This window comes from Marmota monax, unplaced genomic scaffold (assembly GCF_021218885.2).
Source record: "Marmota monax isolate L192 unplaced genomic scaffold, Marmota_monax_Labrador192_F-V1.1 WCK01_AAM20220418_F8-fsc00044, whole genome shotgun sequence".
Taxonomy (NCBI): domain Eukaryota; kingdom Metazoa; phylum Chordata; class Mammalia; order Rodentia; family Sciuridae; genus Marmota; species Marmota monax.
In genome coordinates, this window is record NW_026695198.1 from 6,375,512 (window position 1) to 6,396,249 (window position 20,738).

General features: G+C 37.9%; 1 protein-coding gene across 1 annotated transcript in view; it reads right to left on the bottom strand.

The window, feature by feature from the left end:
* Positions 1–20,738, bottom strand: part of Pxdnl (peroxidasin like) — a 471,071-nt gene that overhangs the window by 187,439 nt on the left and 262,894 nt on the right. The window lies entirely within an intron of this gene.

A 20,738-nucleotide genomic window follows, 5' to 3' on the forward strand; every position in this document is an offset into this window, starting at 1 on the left:
GAATAAAGAAAGATTATGATAAAAGATAATTTGAAATAATTCACAAGACATTGTGTCTTCAAAGGAGCACTTGTTGAGGTAGCCTGAGTCTTCCTCCCACGGTGGTCCACCCTGTCAGGCCCTGAGCCTCTCAGTGGACCTGCTGTATACAGCTATATGGAAGGTAAAGCAAGTTCTGGTGTTGGAAAAGGGTTAAATATTTCTGTTTTCAGAAGACTTATTTTGTATTTTGTTTTCTATTAAAATGCATTTAGTTGAAAGAAAGTAAGATAGGGAGGGAGGGACTGCATTTGGTGCTGGGAAGACAAAAAGAGAATCGATTAGCTTGGAAATTACATAAAGTCCCTAAAAGATTTAAAAAGATAAATACCATAAGAAGCAGAGAATCATCAAGTGCTGGAAAAAATGAAGCAAAAAGAAAATTTAAAAAAAGAAAAAAAACATAAAATCTTTGTGAAGAAATTGGCATTAGAAATGATCCTTCAAGAACAGAGAGATGTTCAACAATCAAATGAACAAAGAGCGGTAGGAATTGGGGAGCAATATATCCAATATAAATGAATGTAACAGTGAAGAAAAATGCATTTTTTTTCTTCATATGTGGATGGGGAAAAGGGAAAAAGAGAAATCTGCAAGATAGTTGTAATCTGAAAGGTAGTTATAAATGGTTCTACGATTGCCCATGAATGCTAAGAAGTAGGAGTTTGCTTCTATGGGTTTTTAGGAGCAATTAAAGATTTAAGGTTCAGAGCATTGACACCATAAATGCTGAAATTTAAGGGCAGTATCTATGCAGAGGTAACACAATTGAATAAAGCAACGGATGAATCAATTATGAGGTTCCTATAGAGGTCAAGAAATGAAGAAATGAGGGTCTTGGATGAAGAAGCCACAGGCATCCTATGACATGGGGACAATCCTAAGAGAAAATGCAGAGAAGGGTCCCGTCGGCCTTTGACAGGATGAAGCAACAGGGCACAAGGAAGTCTGCACTCACTAGACCTCTCACTCACTCTGTGATGCTGGCGTTAATGTTGCTTGATTTGAGGGTGGTTGACATATATGAGAAATACCCAGCACCTTCCTGAAACATGACAGATATCCAGACATTTGACTATAAGTACAGGGAAGAAAAGATGAGAAATGCCATGTGGTTTAAAAGTTCAGGCAGGAACTGAGGCAGAGATGTTTTGCCCAAGGTCTGCCCCCACACTCGTTTCCTCCCGGTGCTAGGGGACTAACTGCACACATGGGGCTAAGAGCCCCCTGAGAGGTAATGTACATACACCAGCACTTTCTGACTTCCCATGCAGGGTTTCTGAAAAACTGAAATGGGCAATTTGATTTAGTGCTAAGGCCAAAAAGGGGTGTCTTATGCCTGCTTCCAAATCTAAATAATCAGATCCTCCTTCTGAAGCTTATTTGCAGACATGCCCAGGACTATTCAGCATACCCTGGCTGTAGGCTATTATAAACAGAAAGGGTAAGAGAGCATGACTGGCTGGCCATCACCATGGGTCACCACAAAGCCACCTTGGTCTCAGAATATCAATCATTATTAGCTAGCCAAATTTACTCCCTGCTACCACTAAGAATGTGCCAGGGTAAAGGGAGAAATGTCCAGAATAAAAAGAACAGAACCTGATAATTTCCTACCAAGGATACACTATGCTTGAGGGGGAAAAATTAGAAAAACACAAGAAAGAGAATAAATAAATATCCCCTCTCTCCAATATACTATATTGGTGATATGTCTTCTAATTTCTTGAGCTCTAATACACCCCACCACCTAGCCAGCTTACTTACTTAAAGACTTTAGTTTAACTTAAAACCAAGGGAATAATTATATGATCTTACATTTCCTTCATGCACCATAATTTTATGACATTGTGACAGGGGACAATATTCATCGGGTCAGATGGCTCCTTCTGAGACCATTTCCATAAAAATCTCCCAGATGGGGAGTTGCCACAATTTATACATCTATTAAAACTTTGAAAATGGAAAAAAAGTATTGCGTATTCAGGTAAAAGCAACATCATAGAGAGATATCAAAGTTCACACTGTGGAAAATGGAGCAACCAAGTTAGATTCAGTAGAGGAGGAAATATGCTAAAGAAGTGTAAAGACTAAACCACCTGCTTATGTGAAGACCAAGCTAAAATACAAACCTAGTAAAACATGTTCCAGGGAATTTCTAAGAAGTAAGATGGCATAGACAGAAGTCAGACAAAAAAGACCCAAAAGGAGAAAACGTTACACTACACCCTATCTTGTTCATAATGCATAGATTTCTGTGTTAGCCGTTGTGACCAAAATATCAGACAAGAACAACTCATAGGAAGAAAAAGTTGATATTGTGCTCACGGTTTCAGAGATCTCAGTTCATGATCAGTGATGCCATTGCTCAGGGCCTGAGGCAAACAGAACATCATGGTGGAAGGATGCAGTGGAAGAAGGCTTCTCAGCTCATGGCAGCCAGAAAGCAGAGAGGGAAAGAGGCCAGGGACAGATACAGTCCAATAGATATAGACCTACTTCCTCCAGCCTCACGTCTCCTGCCTGAACTTACCACCTAGTAATCCACTCAGCTGTCACTCTAATCTTATCTACTGATAAGATTAGAGCTCTAATCATTGCCTGAAACCCCACCTCTGAACCTTGTTGCACTGAGGATGATGCTTTCAGATCAAAAACTTTTCAAGGATGTTCCAGATCCGAACCATAACAATTTGTTTGTGAGAGTAGTATACAGAAAGGGAAATATGCAGGACAGATCCTAAGGAGAAAGATGCATTTCGCAAGAGACCATTTCTACATGGTATATAGTGATTTACCTTGTCCCTCAGCCTCTAGACTCCTCATGTAAATGTAATCAATTTTATATAAGCATCAGGAAGTTGAGATGCTGCTCATACTGAACATGACTCTAGCAGGTGAATTAAGAATCTGGATACTAAAGAGGTTAACAAATGACACCAGGGTTAAAGAGCTGTGACTGCTGCCTAATGTCGGGAGTGGGCTCCTGTCCAAAGGTAGCTGTGCACTTCAAGGCTGGGCGTTGGCATAAGGGATGACAGTAGCTGCAAGAAGACCCAGAGGGTGGGAAGTAGTAAGAAAAGGGAAGGACAAGAGACCAGTGTTGGAGATCCCTGGCCTGTGCCTTACCTGCAAGCCAAACAGGCAATGGAGATTTATTTCTGCTCCCCTTGTGGAAGTTGCTCTTCCAAAACTGAGTTGGGACAAATCTGAGGGTGAAAGTGGAGGCCTACATATGAGTGTGTGGGGAACTGAGTCACACTAAGTCAGAAATACCTTGAGCTTCAACATCAATATGCCTCCAGTGCCTTCTTTTTTGACTTAAAATAAGCACGGCATCAGATTACTACATCAATAACCAAAGGTTCTAAGAAACAGAATGAGGCTCTAATGAAAAATACACAAAACTAGTATAAGTCACTAGATACACAAAATGTTAAGATTTACTGTAAATATATTTTTCAAAATAATAAGAGAGAACAACACACTATGGATTATAATTTGTATGCACATATGTGTACCTCCCCTTATTTTTAAGTTGGCTTCAGAAACTCACATTCACCAGTAGCATACAATGTAAAAGTCATATTTAAGTTCGTTCCACAAGATCCTTACCAACTCTAAAATTCCATAGTTCTCTAAATGTTCTGGGCTGAAACATTCCCTCAATTGAACCCATAAATCCAATTTTCGGACATGGTTGATTGCCACCTGGGGATTTACATCTCAGAGAAAACTAGAAATGGCTTTGAACAAAGCTGCCCGTAAATGAATATTGTTTTTCTCTATGCCCATAACTATGGTTCTATTTTATATTTCTTTTCTGGATTTAAGCCATATACAGATTACAGGAGGACTGTCAACCATGAATAGACCAGCTAACAATAATTGAAGAACACAGAGCTCTATTCCTCATCGGGGAAGTTTGTTAGTGCTTGAAATCTTGGGCATATTGCATTAAGAATAAATTGCTTCTATCTCAGCTAGAAGCATAATAAATAAACTAATAGTTTACAACTTTTAACATTCAGAGGCTAACAAGATAGGAAAAGACATAAAGACAAAACCATCATGATAGTTGTATTAAATAGCTAATGAATAAAATTGCAAAGAAGACTCAATTGTTTTAGTCAGAAAAGTTGACAGATTATAATCCTTGTTTCTTACTTTTATAACATTTATTTCATATTTAGCATAAAACTGTACAGTTACTTCATCACTGGATGAAGGTTTTCAAATGCAAAAATATTTAAGACTGTTAGGTAGATATGATACTATACTATGAAAATGCACATGATTTGAAAATTGAGCCATTTTTGATGTAATTATTTGTAATATACCAGTCTTTCAGGTACCATTTAAAATGGTACAATCCAAATTTCTTCTAATATAGTGCTCTGACAAAGAAAGGTAAAACCAAAATTAATTTGGGCTTCTGAGTCTTCAATCATTCAATATATCAGATAAATAACACTCACTTGTATATATCCATTGCACACATACACGGTATCACCCCATATTATGGTTCTGTGAGGTGTCCCCAAAAAAACTCATGTTTGAAACAATGCAAGAAAATCTAGAGGTGAAATAATTGGGTTATGCAAGCATTAATCCCCTGCTAGGGATTAGCTGGGGGGTAACTGGAGGAGCTAGGTCAACGAGGGTGGGCCCTCGGAGTTTAAATTTTGTCTGTGGTGAGGGGAGCACCCTCCCTCTCTCCTTCCTCCCCAGATGCTTTCTTCTGCCACACACTTCTGCCCTGATGTTCTGCCTCACCTTGGGTCCTGAGCAATGAAGCCAGCCACCTATGGACTAAGACCTCTGAAACCATGAGCTCCCAAGTAAACTTTTCCTCCTCTAATTGTTCTTGCAGATCTTTTGGCCATAGCAGTGAAAAGGCTGATTCAAATACCTCAAGTTGAATCCAGGAAACAGTCTAAAGCCCTGTGGGGCTCTGTGGAGAGTCCCAAGCCTCATTAAACACAATCTTGGCAAAATGGGAAAAAAAGATATATCCCCACATTGATAATTTAGAAACAAATTGTACTGAAGAAAAGATTCCTTTGAACTTAAGCCCATGTCCTCTTTCTTTATTCCCTTTAAACCATTGCTGCTATGTGTGAAATTCCTATTTCATAACATGGGCTTTGGAGAAACACACTTTGAGGAACTTTGGTCTGAAGCAACACCATGACATTATCTCAGGAAAAGAAATGCATAAAATAAGGGAAACGGTCCTCAAATCATAATAGATAGTGAAACAGCAGTGTGACAACAAGAGAAGGCTGCACCCTCACCCCAGCCAAGCTTCACCCCTCAGAGATGTTAGGACCTCAGGGCTGAAGGAACAGAGCTTGGCACCAGCTAAAGAAAGAAATGGGTAGGAGCATTCAAGGAAAATCCTGAAGCTATGGAACATGCTGCCCAGTGAGTTGCAAAGCTCTTCAAGGTCACAGCCAAAGGAGATCAGATGGGAGATCCACAAGGAACGTGCAGATTCTAATGCTTCCTGGGTGGTAGTTGAAAGTTGGGGGACAGCAGCCTATCTGGAGCATCATGCTGTGAAGTTCTGGGTCCGAGACAGAGATCCCAGGAGAGGCAACTGGCCTTTGGTTCAATCTGACACTGTTTTGGGTGACCAATCTCTTTTTCTTGTCCCTCCTTAACTGTCTGACTTGTAATAATTGAGGTTCTATGGATTTATTTCTTATTTCTCTTTTTTTCTCTTTTTTAACTCTCACTCCACAAGTGATTTCATTCAGTGTCATGGCTTTTAATGATATTTATACACTGAAAATTCTTTAATTTATTTCTCAAATTCCTACAACTTCCCTTGGGAACTCCAGTTCCATATGAGAAAATATGTGCTTGAAACCTTAATGTCTAGTAGACATCTCAAACTCAGCCCAAGCAAACACCAGGTGAACCTCTCCAATGCCTCCTTGTCCTCACTTGCCTTATCTCAGCTGGTGGAAGTCCCGTCCTTCTAAATATATAGGAGTTATTTTTAGCTCTTCATTCTCTCACATTCCATAGCCAACCTATCAGGGAATCTTGCAATCACCTTTTTCCAAATATAAAGATGATCTGACCATGTTTCATCACCTCCACCAATACCCTAATAGACCTAGCCACCACCATCTCTCACCTGGATCATCGTAAGTTACACTCCTCCCAATGTGCTGCCAGTCTATTCCCCAGGTAAGTGAGTGATCCTTTAAATATGCAAACCAAATACTACTACTCCTTTCATTGTTTCACCATCTTACACCTAATAAATTCCAGGTCACCAATCCACACACTGTTTTGTTTCTTTTAAAGTGTGGCACCAATGTAGCTAGTCAGCTTCCTCAGACCACACCCACTAGGTCATCCAGGTAGGAGACCCCAGTCCGTCCTTTCCTCAAAACTGCAAGAAACACTTTGGAAGTGGCCACTTACCCTAGAGTTGGGAGGGAATCCCATTCATCCTTCACCACAGAGACAAAGAGATTATGACACAGCTCTTTCCAGAAAAGACTTTTTCAGAAACCGATCCTAACTCTCATCTCCCCGATATTTTACTCTCCAAGTAGATAAATGTTCCTTATTGGCTTCTTTGAAATGTTTGTATTTTGGCTGGCACTTCACTGGGGAGCATTCCTCAGCTGTAGCTTCCACTTAAAAAAAAACATTGTAGTTATGTTTTTTTTTTGGTTTTCTGTTTTTCCCAAACAAGATGTTAAAACCCAGAGTTGTAGGTTGCAGAACAGTGTCTGGTATAAAGCAGTCCTCGGCAGCAGTTGAATGGAAGAATGCATGGGAGGAAGGAAGGAAGGAAGGTTGTTTCTTTTAGATTTCTGGCCATCTCAGAAGCTCACGGAGTGAATGGAGCCAACTTTCTGGGCTGTGGTGATGAAGCACTCAGTCTACTCCAGCCCACCGCAATGCCTTTTCCTATGCCTCCATATTGTCTCAGAACACTTTTCCACACTGCCTCTGACCTGGTTCTCCATCTCCAGTCTTCCTCTGTTCTAATGCTTCCCCCATTTTGCAACGAAAATTCTTTTTACAAATATAAATGCCATTTGCTTGACTAAAAACTTGAATGGCCCAACCTAATGTGTACCTGCAGTATTCTCCACAACCTGATTCTAACGCAGGGCCTCTAAAACTAAATCTACAGACAAATTCTTGAGGCTCTGCAATTTAATAAGCTACGTTTTCAAAATACTCTCTCAAACATTCAGCTCTCGTATCACTCCTATACCTTAGTTCAACCAGATTAATCTCTCTTGTAGTTTTTCTCATGTTATTGTTTTATGTATGAGGTATCTCACTCAGTTCTCCACCTGAAAATTTTCTGCACACTCCTTTACAACCCAAATAACATTCTGTCTGATTTCTCTAAACTTTGCCTTCATCCCAGACATAATTGTATTTTTATTCAGTTATTGTTTTATTCACACACTCATCCAAAACACGTTCATTGGGCACTTAGCTAAGTGTATGCTGTGATGCCAGGAACTGGTAATTCTCATATAAAAGAGACATGTCTCTATGCTCTAGGAGTTTATAGGCTGGTCATAAAGAAAGGCTGTAAGTAAATAAAATGTAGTGAGGGAGTTCTACTAAAAAGACATGAGATTATAGAACCAGTCCATGAGGAATGAGAGATTAGGAAGTATTTTTGCAGAATGCAGAATATTTGATTAGTGCTTTGAAGGACAAGTAGGAATTGATCTCTAGACACACAGGCAGACATAGGAAATGAGATGTCTGCATATCAATTCAATTTCCAGGGAAAGCCTGAGGGCTGGGGAGGAGTGGAGATAATGCGGTCAGTGCTGTGGACTTGTCTGTGAGCCCAGGGAGCTGACTCAGAAAGGAAACAACCAGTATCAGGACAACCAGTATCTCCTGCTCCTCATCTTCATTTCCATTGAACATTCAACCATGTTTCAGGTGTTTCATTAGTGTTTATCTTCCCTGCCCATGGCTAAAAATCTTGGAAGTTGTAAGGAAGATATGTTCTTCACCTTTCCATTGCACAACCCTTTTCTTCCCTTGCAGACTTAGCCTAGTATTTATACAGAGAACAGCCTCCTACTGTAGTGGGTGGACTCTCTATCATCCCAACCACCCATAAGTGAAAAAAAAAAATCTTTTGGAGGTTGAATGAGAATGAATAAAATATTGTTCATAAACATATAAAACTCAGTTCTATCACTTAATAACTATGATCACTTTAAGATCATATTTACATTAGGTTTTCCTTCTTTTCTGCATTTTGAAGTTCATGAAATTTTAAAGTACTCACCTGGTTCAAGTTCTCATACTCACAAAGACATAGCAGTTTTTTAAAAATCTTCTAAGTAACTTTTTAAGCCATTGAAATGTGGAACTTCAATTTGGGATCATAACTGGAGGTATAATAAGACATACTTTTTTAATAATAAAACAATAGAGAGGATATAGCTTCAGATTTGGGTGGATTTTCTTTCTCTATGCTTCTGTCTCTGAAAGGATGTCATTAAAGCTTCTTTCAAAATGAAGTTATACAATTTTGAAAAGCAAATTTTGCATGTACAAAGATCCTTCTGAGATGAATAGCTGTATCACATAATTTAAATCAAAGAAATATGTTATATTCCTTCTATTCAAATGATGTAAAATAGGCCAGGTGTAAAGCAGAACTCGATTGTGAAAATACAACATAGCTGCTCTTGATAAAGAATTTGAGTTCGAGTCAACTCTAGAGAGAAGTTCATTTTCATTGGGCCCATGGAGCAGATAAACTGGCACTTAGTTTGAGCCTCTGTGAGAATCTTGCCTTTGACAGTTTTTCCAAGAATATACTTTCATTTATATTTCTCCTTCAAAGTAAAAGGATCGATAGTCAGAAAATTCACCATGATAAATAAATTAGAATCTTTTCACAACTCTTCATTTTACTTTAAATTGACATTCTACCCCAATATATTCCTAAATGAAATTAGTTTTAAAATATTGGCATTTCCTAGAGAGTACCATATTATTTGCATTTGCTAGAATGAGATGAGAAATACAGGGAATTGATATAACTTGCCTCAAGTCATACAATCTGCTCTTGCCATTGGCTATATCATAATTCACTCCTTGGCAATAAAATCCTGTCAGAGCTATTTTAACTGTTTCCTGACACTAGGGATCGATTAAGCTGTAAAACCGTGCATTAAATAGATTCTCGGTGCCCTAAAAAGAGTTAAAATGCCTCCACGCCCTACTTCAATACCAAATCCTGACAGAGAAAAGAATTAGAAATTATCAAAGCCATAGACTTTAATACTGTTATCTCCTATTTATTATTAATCTTGGTTATCAAAAAGTTTTAATTACCCACTTTTTATTTTGTTTTAGCATATTCTGCCCTCTACTCTCTTTGAAGAAAAAATTCAAAAAAACAAATAAATATAGCAATTTTAAGGATTCATTTCAATTCAAAGTAAACTTCATCACTGATTCTCAATACTGGTTGAACATTATAATTGCCTAGAGAGCATTTTCTTTTTAAAAAACTTGGATGTCAGATACCCACTCTGAGAAATTCTGATTTAATAGGTCTGGGTGGACTCTGAAATTGGTACCTTTCACCAATTCTCCAGGTGATACTTATATGATGTTCTAGTAAAAAGACCATCTCTTCATAGTAACAAAATATAATCTCTTGCCATACCACAATTCACTAAAATATATGAAAGTACTTTCTGAATAAATGATAATGATATACGGTAAAAAGTATTTTTATTATACTCAAACAAGTCTGAAACCAACAGCCGAGGCCTCAATCCAGCAGCCCACAAGAAATGAACCCAGCCAACAATCAGATGAGTGAGCTTAGGAGGTAGAAGTATCTACCCAATCTTTGAGAGACCTTGAAGCAGCGGACCCAGCGAAGTCACATTCAGATTCCTGACCCACAGAAATGGCAATGACATAAATGTATACGGTCAAAAGTTTCTAAGTGTTAAGCTAATTTGTTACAGGGCAATACAGAATACACATACACAGAGGTGTGTTTACCTGTATAAGAATTCTTTGTTAGTTAACCCTGTTGTGAATGTCACCTTCCAAATGGTATCTACTTTTTTCACTCTAGTAATGGTGACCTTTCTTTTATATCACCATTCTAAAAGTCTTGAAATTTAATGTAACCAAATGCATTGATCCTTTTCTTTAAGGATTTAGGGAAGGGAAAAAAAAGAAGGTCATGCATATTTGGAATATTTATAGTCTCACTCATCAGGAAACAACCTGGAAATTGTACTCTGCATATGCATCTTTATCCCAAGGTATGGGATTAATAAAATTAAATTAAAAAAACAACAGCTGATACACACACACAAACACACACACACACAACACACATGTACATAGAGAGAGAAAACTGAATTAATCAATAATACGGTAAAATCATTTTCTATTTTAGATAGAATGGACTATGGCTTGTTCCAGGGTTCTAAAGATTGGTCTGATTCCTTTCCCAGAGCTGTGGATTTATTTCTAAAATGCTAGTGCAAAATAGAAATTCATCATATTAGCTTTATATGACACATCAAAGATGAGTGATAACACTATTGTATGTGTAATTGCTTCTGATGTGTTTTATCAGGGAACAATTTCATATGAACTTGTTCTTTTTCCTAACTGGTGACAAGCTTTCAACTAGCTTCAGAGGAAAAGCTGAGATTAATTGCACCCTGGTATACTACAACAGTTGCTTCCAGTTTATGAAGATCAGCATCTAATCAATAATTTATTAATGAATATATATATATATATATATATATATATATATATATATATATATCTTCTAAATTAATAGCTAAAGACAAAGAGTTGTTTTGTTCTCCACTCTACTCCTTTATCCTTGGGTGTAAAATCAAAAGAAATGTAATTGGGGTTTTGATTAATGTTGACTTTAACAGATTGCTTCTGTTTCTTGTAGTTAGTTCCTCAATTTATCTTTGTGTAATGGCAAGGCTGTGTCTCCAATAAGCCTCTTTAAGGGGACTATCTCTTAACAGCATTCTTCCCTGACTTCACAGTGTATCTTGTTTTGTTTTCCTCATCAGCTTTCTTGAACACATGGATCCCTGTTGGGTGCAAATAAGAAATATATGGCCAAATCTCTACGCAAAGAAAAAGTGCTTCTCTGGGGGGTCACCTGCCACAGATGGATGCCAACCCTGCATTTTCAATTTGCCTTGAGAGTCATCCTGAAGTTACAGCTGGGCAGATGCCAGTGGTCCTTGGTCCAGAGTTTATCCATGTCCCTATTCTCAGTGAGCAGAATACCTGGGAGAAACAAGACCTGTGCCCATGAAACAGTCACTGTATAAGACAACATATATTTCAAACTGTGGGATAAAGCTTGGAGTTTTAACTGGCCCAATAATAACAGAGATCTTGTGGGCTGAAGTTATCAGGAAAGATATGATTGTCATCTTTTATTATTATTAGTATTATTATTATTTATTAATTTTTTAAATTTATATGAGATAGTGGAATGCATTACAATTCTTATTACACATACAGAGCACAATTTTTCATATCTCTGGTTGTATACAAAGTATATTCACACCAATTCATGTCTTCATACATGTGCTTTGGATAATAAAAGATATGATTGTCATCTTGACTGTGTCTTGAGGAACTCTTACAGAGAAGGGAACATAAGAAAGAGGTGAGTGGTAGGAAAACAGCATAAATCATAGCAGGAAAAAGTAAAAAAGCACCTAACCTTCCTAGAGGCTATGTGCACTATGGAAGTAGAAAGTGACTGATAAGTTAGGCTACATAGTATCCCAAGAATGAGAAAGGAGGGAATTTTGTATCATCGCTGTCCAGCATCATGGAGCAACTGTATATGGAGATGGAAAGCAGCTAAGGGTAAGTCTGACCCAGATACAAAGAATAGGTTAGACAGGAACAGGTGGCAACTGCAGATGTCACTTATTGAAAAGAGGTACAGAGGGTGAAGACAGAGTAGAAGGGAAATAAAATATGACTCCAAAATTGTAGTGAGAATTTTTTTTAAAAATGGAACTAGTAATCTTGGAATAGGACATTGATTTGGCCACTAAGAAAGGAGAAATATTGAAATAAGATTTGATTCTTCTTATTCTGAGTGGATGAGAATTAATACAGGCCAAAAAAATTGTCATTTGCAAATTTAACTCTAATATTATAGGACAAATAAAGTAAGATATAAAATATGGATTGAATTTATAGAATGAAGGCTGATATAAAACTAATATTTAAGTTCAAGAATAATCAAGAATTAACTAGGGCTGGGGATATAGCTCAGTTGGTAGAGTGCTTGCCTTGCAGGCACAAGGCCCTGGGTTCAATTCCCCACACCCCCTAAAAAGGAATTAACAAAAGAAATGAAGAGGAAAATGGAAGAACAAAGGGGCTTTTTACTAAGCCTTCCAAAGAGATTGAAAGCCAGGGTTCCTGTCTTTCTAATATAAACAAACTCAAGAAAATGAAAATCAGCAATCTTTCCTGGACCTATCAGACAACTGAGGTCTCGAGACAAACCACTATCCCCGAATCTAAAAAGACAAGTATTTCCAGGAAAATGAAGGACCTGAGATTCACATACCTGCAACAGAAAACCACAGAATCTACATAAAGAAGAACTTCAGACAAAAAGTTAATGAAATAAAATATAATCTTTTATTTTTCTTATTATTAATCTCTTTAAAATAATATTGATAATGATGATATGATATGAACTTCAGAACTAAGAAAGTTGATTGAAGCTTGATTATGGATTGATAATACAATGGGAAGAAGTCATCTATCCTAAATGACATGTTTAAGTAAAAGAAAAGCAAAGATAAGAAAAATGTTTAGCAAATTTATATAAAGGTATTTTTTATTCCTTCTTCAGGGTCCCTGTTTTGACAATCCTTATGTCCAGTCTGTCAACTGATGTGAAATGAGTATGAATATAAATGAAATGTTGATTCTCTTAACAGAGACATAGGCAAGCAGAGTTCTGATGTTAAAGAACTCATTGAGAAAAATATAATGGAGTGCAGAAAACTAAAACAAACCCACAGATAAGTCCATTATTCACTGAAAATGGACATTCATTTCTTCTATTGTAATTGGCATTATATGCAATAGTAATCTCTTCTCACTTAATAGTTTTTTTTTTCTTGGTGGGAAATACAAAAATATCTAGAGATGGAATGACCTAGAGCAGTGGTATTTTTTTTTTATGCTACCAAGCTTCACCATAAGAAAAAGATTCTTTTAGTGATAATTTACATCATATATATTCATTATGGCCTACTATGCATTCTGCAGTTTGAGATAGACACATATAAGAGGAACACAGTTAAATATTTAGAATGTGTCTAGAGAAATGTTATACAAAATATTTAATCAAGACATTAAGATTTATGCATGACAGACATTTAAATTCCTCCATGTGATAGAAAGTTCTAAAGCACCTGAAATATTTATTCTTTTCTATTTTTTACTCATTCTGATTTTGATAGTAGCAATTATAAACATATTTTAAAAATATAATTTTCCCTGTACACATTTTGGGTAGGCCATCAATAATGATCAAGCATTTGAGGAATACAGGAAAATAGTTGGCTCATGATCTAAAAATCTGGGTTCTAGCTTTGTTCTGCCATTAACTTGTCATCTGACTTTCAGAAAGTCAGTTAATTTATCTGGTTATGAATTTTATTAACTAAGAATAAAATACAAAGTGAAGAATTAGACACAATAATGGCATGTCCATGTAGCTCAGTATAACATGCTTCTATAAAAACAGAAGCTCACGTTATCCCAGGAATGTAATATCCACAAACAGTCCCCTTCTCCCACCTGTACACCTCAACAGATGTCACCAAGGAGGCATTTAACCTCCTATTTTAAGGTGGACAGATGCAACCCTGTACCTTCATACAGGTCAGGCCCAGAGAACAGCCCAAACAGTAGAAGGAAAACTTTAATTGATTCAAAATAGAACTAGACTGGGCTAATTTTTTTTAATTCCTAAAACAAATTGGGAAATTCTCTGATCTTCAAAAGATGAAATCAGGGCTAAAAAGGAAAATCTCCAAGAATGCTTAAAGAGGGCAATGTAGAAAATAAAAGTCTCATGCCTGAACTTCACGAGCTCAACTTTTCAATAAATGTTTTAAACACATAATTGAGATATTCAGGGGTATTTGCTGCAGGATAAGGCACACATAATTATAGGCGTGGTGCCAACTTGACAAATCTATTATCTGTCATCATAGGTATATGTCACCTAGGTTGTGCATGACTCCCAATTTATCATGATGGGAACTATAGCAATTGAGGTATAACCTTGTTTTAAATATAGTCATATTATTATATGTTGCTAAATACTCTCCTATACATGAACTTTGTTTTAATCCTCTGAAAAGCTATATTTTCTTGTAATGAAAATAGATAACTGCAAAGCTCATAATAGACACATAACAAATACCAGCAAAACAAAATAAAAGTTAAAGCCCTTGCCAAGAAGCAGATTTTAGAACTAGGAAATAATATGCTTAAATAGTTAGTATATTATGGGCAATTGGATCAACAGCTTGGTTTTTCTCTATTAGGGCAATGCATGGAAACTGGTACAACCCAAGCTTTTACAAAACACTCCCTGAATCTTTTTCTCTGAGCTGTTTGAACTCTCACATTTAAGCAAATCTCCTCACTTAATATGGAGTCCAGGATACCACATAAATATATAACCCTGGGTTTTCTTTTGGATGTCATCAGGAACTGAAAAAATAAAACCATTAATGTAAAATAAATTTTTTCCCAACAAATTCTTCACTTGTCTTTCAGAAGAGATCCGTTGAGCGGTCTAGATGTGTTAGTAAGATGCTTCTTTTGCTTTTTGTTTGCGCCTAGTTACAGCACGAGAAATCATCAAAATTCTATTCTTTCTCTCTCCTGAAATGGAAACAGTGCAATTTCATAGGAAATTGCTCTTGGGACTTTTCCAACCCGATACTGCAATCTTGAGACTTTCTGAATCTTAGAACAAGTTTAAGGTTAGAAATGCAAAAGTTCCAGGCCAAGTCAGAAAACACTAAAATTGTTGAATCGCTCACCTTCCTTATTGAAACAAAGGTGTGTTGAACTGCGCCTGATGAGGTGCAGTCCCAGAGGGCAGAGAGCTAAAAGAAGGAGGAACAATTGGAAAGCAAACGCTGCTTTTCAATTCTTAAATATTACTGGTTGAGTTTATGTCACCTTCTTCAAAAAAAAAAAAAAAAAACTTTGAAAAGTCTCCATAGTTATCACTTTCCTCACAGTGGGAAAAGCCAAAGAAAGCTCTATGAAGTTGTTGTATATTTTGTCTGACCTTCCAAAATTTTAATGACATTATCATTTTCATAAAAATTGCATAATGTTGTAATGGGTGGATTTTATGATATGTAAATGATGTATCCCCAAAGCTGTTAAAATTGATGCATTGCTTGAGGAAAATTCAAACAATGCAGAAAAAGTATGTTAAAAAATAACTCCATTGATTTACATATTGCCATACTATGTAAATCAATGGATGTGTAACTGATGTGATTCTGCAATCTGTATATGGGGTAAAAATGGGAGCTCATAACCCACTTGAATCAAAGGGTGAAATATGATATATCAAGAACTATGTAATGTTTTGAATAACCAACAATAAAAAATTAAAAAAAAAATAACTCCAAATTTCCAACCACCCAGTAATTGTCCCATGTATCATTTTATGGCTGCCCCTTTTTCTGCTTTTCTCTGTATATTACACGGGCTCAGCAATATGTATCCAACCTAATATAACTTTCCATTCACTCAACCATTTCAGTCAACAAATATGTTCTAAATATGGAGCCCTTTTTACATAATGGAAATCAAGATCCAGCAGTAAGTATCAGCCTGATCCCAAATGCTAGACAAAATTAAAAACACAACCATAAAATCAATGATTCCTTGTTGTCCTCTTTCAGAATATCTGTCCTCTTAGCAGAACACTCACAGACTACCAAAAAAGCCAGAAAGTATCAACAGTACACCACAAGGCCAGTGCACAACCACATTACCTGGTAAAATATGCAAACTAATGAGTGATTTTAAACCCTCCAATAGATTGGCTTAAAAACACAAACCCGGTCAGACAGATTTGTGGCAAATAAGAAACAGGAAAACCAAACCAGAATACTGTGCTGTATGTAAAAGGGCACACTAGTTTATACAGCTCTGTGTTGGAGGAAGGATTTTGATAGAAATCCAGATATGCCTGCGCCTGAAATTTTATTGCACATAGATTTTTTTCTCTTGCCAAAAATCAGATAGTCACCAAAATATCATTGTAGCCCTAATTTTACTATCATCTGTCCTCAGAATCCTCCCAACATGCATGCATTGGTCACAAGAGGCCTGTATACATTAGGACAGATCCATGAATGAAATCCTAACCTCAGTGGCCGCTGATGGGGCCAGGATGGTACTGTGAGTTAACAGTGCCACCTGCAGGAGAGAAACGGCATACCAGCGTGTATCAGAACTAACTAAACCTGAGGGATCTGCTGAGTGATCACTCAGCAGCTGAATCTTTGGGGCATTTTATCATTTTGTGAGACAAGCTTCAGGATCATTGTGTTAAGGAAATTTGTCCTGTTAATCTAGTAGTGTCTAAAGTTTTTTGGTGACAGATGGTATCTGTGATTATAGATAAGTCTAGGAGAAAAAAAAATGAGCAAGCAGTTAAGGAAAATTTCTATTTCTGGGATAAACACTATGAATATCCATATTAATGTCTCTCCATCCAACCTCCTCCTTCCTCTTCTATATCTGTCACTCAGGCTCTGTTTCCAAATGTACCACATATCTTTTTATGACATTTTTCCCAGTATATGATGTTAATGGCACTTAGACTTGAATTAGCATTTAAAGAGATTGGTGCAAGTAAGGGTTACCATAAAAACCTCTGTGGACTACCACCAGCTCTATGCTGATAAATTTCCAATCTATTCTTCCAGGTCAGACTTGCATTTCCTTCTGCCCTCTAGACATCTCTGGCCGGGAGTCCTGGAGACACCTCTAACTCAGAATGGCAGAAAGAGTCTCTTCCAATGAGTTTCTCTGGCTTCTTCATTCAGAAATAACATTATTCATCTAGATAACCAAGTGCCTCTCTCCACCGGCCTACCCACTAAGCATCCACTGCTGTATCTTCTATTTTCTTTACTCCATATACTCCTTCTCTGTCCCCACTGCAGATGTCTTCATCCTCCCTCATTAGGATTACTTTTCCCACCTCTTCTCTAGAACCTCTTCTCTAGATTCTCATGAGCTGCTTGGATTTTCAAGTCTTTTTTTTTTTTTTTTTTTTTTTACTGTGGTCTTCTCTTTCCTTCCATCTTCAATATCCGGATGATTTAGGAATCACACACTACATCTCTTCTCAGCTCGTTCATCTTTTGAATGTAAATCTTACCCATAGAAATGGTGACTTCCTCATAAATATTGATCTCCAAACTAGGCTTCGACGGTGAACTCTTGAAGCATACGCCCGACACCTTTCTGTATCTCCCTTGAGCATCTGATAGCCACTTCCAGTTGAATGCGTCCCCACTGAATTCCTGATCTCTTGCCCCCAGATATAGCTCTTGCTTTCTTCCACATCTAGGTAAATTAAAACTTCTTCTAGGCCATGTGCTATTGATACTTTGAGTTTGCTAATTCTTTGCTGTGCTGGGGGTGGCATGCCCCTTGCTTTCTAGGAGGTTTACCAGCTTCCTCAGCTCCATGCACAAGACGCATATAGCGTCCACTCTGCCCCAGCTATACAACCAAAACTGCTCCAACCATTGTCAAATGACCCTTGGAGGGGCAAAATCCCCAAACCCCCTATTGAGAACCAGTTGTCTAGACCAAAAATTTTAGGACCCCTCTTCTCTTTTTCTCTTGCTCTATGATTCCCGTTCTCCAGGATATCCTATCTACTTTACCTTCAACCTCTGTCTAGAATAGAAACACTCTCCTTCTGTTTCTTCCTAGCCTCTAGACTTCTTTCCTTCTTCCTACTAGGTAGATCAAAAAACCCAGAATGATTTTATCACACCTGTCATTGCTCAACTCACAATCCCCAATATTGTTCTTCTCTTGCTCTCAGTAGAGCCAAAGGTGCCACCAGGTCTGCGTGAACTGCCCACCATGACGCAGGTGTCTGTTGTTCTGCGCTCACCTAGGAACATACTCGACTACACAGCCCTCCTAATGATTTCCTACTTCAGGGCCTTCGCACTTGCCCTCTGTCCAGGGAGGCAATGCCTAAGACCCCCTTCCCTCTCTCCCTTTAGGTTTTTATTCTTCTTGGAGCTTCCCCTCACCCCATGTAACATCACACCTCACCTTCACACATTCCCCAGCACTACCACAAACATCTCCTCGCTACTCCATGCATTCCATGGTTCTGTTTTCCTTCTCTGTAGAAAGTACACAGAATGAGTCTTAGACATTCTTTCGTGTTCACCAATGATTTCCAGTGCCTAGAAAATGCCCAGCAAAAATCAGACGCTCAATATTTTGAATGCGCATAGAATGAATGAATGAAGTAATAAACTAATTCATAAAAAAGTCTAAATAGGGAAAGTTATAGCCTGTGATTTTTTTTTAAGAGAGAGAGAGAGAATCTTTTTCTAGATGGACACAACACAGTGCCTTTATTTTTATGTGGTGCTGAGAATTGAACCCGGGTAGCGCCCGTGCTAGGCGAGCTCTCTGCCACTGAGCCACAATCCCAGCCCAGTCTGTGATTTTTAAATCTTAAAGTAATCCCTCAGTCTCCAAACTGACATCAACAGAAGGGGGCATCCAGCTAAAACTTCCCAGCCCACAGTGGGAACCATTTCCCAACAAATGCCCCAAGAAGTAGGTTAGCCAGAGCCTATAGATGTGCCCCTTGCTTAACCAGTCCACTAGAGGGATTCCCGTGGTTTTTGCTCATCAGAATGGGACGTGCATCCTAGACCAGTGATGACTGTAGTTTCTCCACTGTCTCTAAGTAGTGTTTTCTTCCCTTCATTTATTCTGTTTTTCCTCCGCGGTATACATTAAAGAAGTGTGGATAACCTGTCTGTCAGCCATCAGCTCCTGGGGGCCACATGAGGAACAGCTGTGGAGAACAGCATGGTACAGCAACTCCTGACCCTGCTGGTGGCAGATCTGTGGCTGGTTCCTGGGGGCAGACAGGTCACTCTATAGCAAGAGGGTATGAACACAAGGCTCTGCTGGGCCAACAGAGAGGATGAGTAGTAGAAACCTTGAGGTGATTTTTCTGCTGTTTCTTTCAGGACACAGCCCTAATGTACAACACACATATGGGCGAGAAGGACTTCAGTCAGGGAAAGAAGAAAGGGATGAGATTCCAGGAAGACGGAAGAGCCTCTGCAGAGACTTGGAGGTGAGAGATGGGAAGGATGCATTCCTGGTCAATGCAGACCCTAGTGGAAGACACTCAGCGTGGAATACAGAAACAGGAGTCAGCCATTGCCAAACTCCAATCTTAACATCTTAATGTAATGCTGAAGAGGGCTGAGGGTGTGGCTCAGCAGAGTAGTGCTTGTCTAGAAGTGGGATTGATCCAAAGCACTGTCAAAGAAAAAAAAAAGTGTTCTAGAGAATTATAATATAAAGTAATGGTAAAGAGTTTCAACAAGAACATTCCTTAGAGTGCAGTTTCTTGTTTAACTGTTTAGTGTCTGTAAAACCATTTGATATTTTGAATCTAACTTCTTTTGACTGAATTTGGCTACAATACATTACAAATCTTTGCTTTAGATTTTGAGCCTCGTCATGTGCACCGATGATTGAGACCTTGAGATCTGATCTGCAAAAGGTGCAGAATGCAGATCAACCCACCAAGTCTTGTCCTGTTGACAGAACTCCTCTTAAGGTGACTTGATAGCAGTCAGTTAAAAATGTCTAAATATCTTTTGCTATTACCACTTGAGAATCAACCTGAGTAAAAATGTAAAAGACGGACAAAATGGCAAAGTTTCTCATTTCACAGTATTAAACAGTGATATGCTCATGAAGACCCAAACCTCAGGAAGGAAAAGACCTTAATTTTTATTTCCCTCTACCATTTGCTAAATATGCAGTGATGCACAAGGCTATTAAACTCTGACACTCTTCTTTTTTACCTTTCATGAGAGCAATACTTGCCTCACAGTTACTAGAGGATGAAATGGCATCATGTGTTCATTCACCACAAAGTCTGACACAGGCGTGTGGTGTTATTACTCCTGCGCTATTTGAGCATGAATGGAGGTAGCATCTTGATTTTTTTGGTTTTTAAATTCTACTTTGGTTAGTCATTGGTGCAAAAAAAAAAAAAAAACTAGGCTCAATGGAAAAGATGTAAGTAGAATATAGAAACTTTAGGCAATTTCTAATTCAAAGTGTGGTCTCTGGACCACTGCTCTAGCCATGGATTGATTGGAGAGCAGAAATTTGGCCCCATGCTAGAACTTATGAATCAGAATCTTCATTTTAAAAAGTACAGTCAGGTTCTGTGAATTCAGAGATTCAGCCAAGCACAGAACAAAAATATTCCCCCAAAAATGCCACATCAGTACCTAAGAGGTATGGACTTTTGTTCCTTCTCCTTATTGCCTAGACAACAC